The following is a 276-nucleotide window of genomic DNA, read 5'->3' as shown; positions in this document are numbered from 1 at the left end:
CACACAAATTGGAGACGACAGAAAGCAGTAAGCGGATTCAAGCATCCGGCGCTTTGTTGCCCTTTTCTCTCTGTTATTAAGACTTCTCGAAGGGTCTTGCAGTTCTATGTTAGACCATGGATCATTTGCATACGCATTGTCTTTTGTGTCACTTTTATAACTTTTTTACGGTTCAGATACTCATCTATATGTCTGTACAGAAAGAAGCTGCTATTTTTTTTGTTCTTTATCTTTGTGGATTTAATCTATGAAAACCTTCAGGTCTGCCCTTCTTCC

This window comes from Crocodylus porosus, unplaced genomic scaffold (genome assembly GCF_001723895.1).
Source record: "Crocodylus porosus isolate Cpor-Errol unplaced genomic scaffold, CroPor_comp1, whole genome shotgun sequence".
In the NCBI taxonomy this organism is placed as follows: Eukaryota; Metazoa; Chordata; order Crocodylia; family Crocodylidae; genus Crocodylus; species Crocodylus porosus.
The sequence above is the reverse complement of the archived record's forward strand: the minus strand, read 5'-3'. Positions refer to the sequence as shown.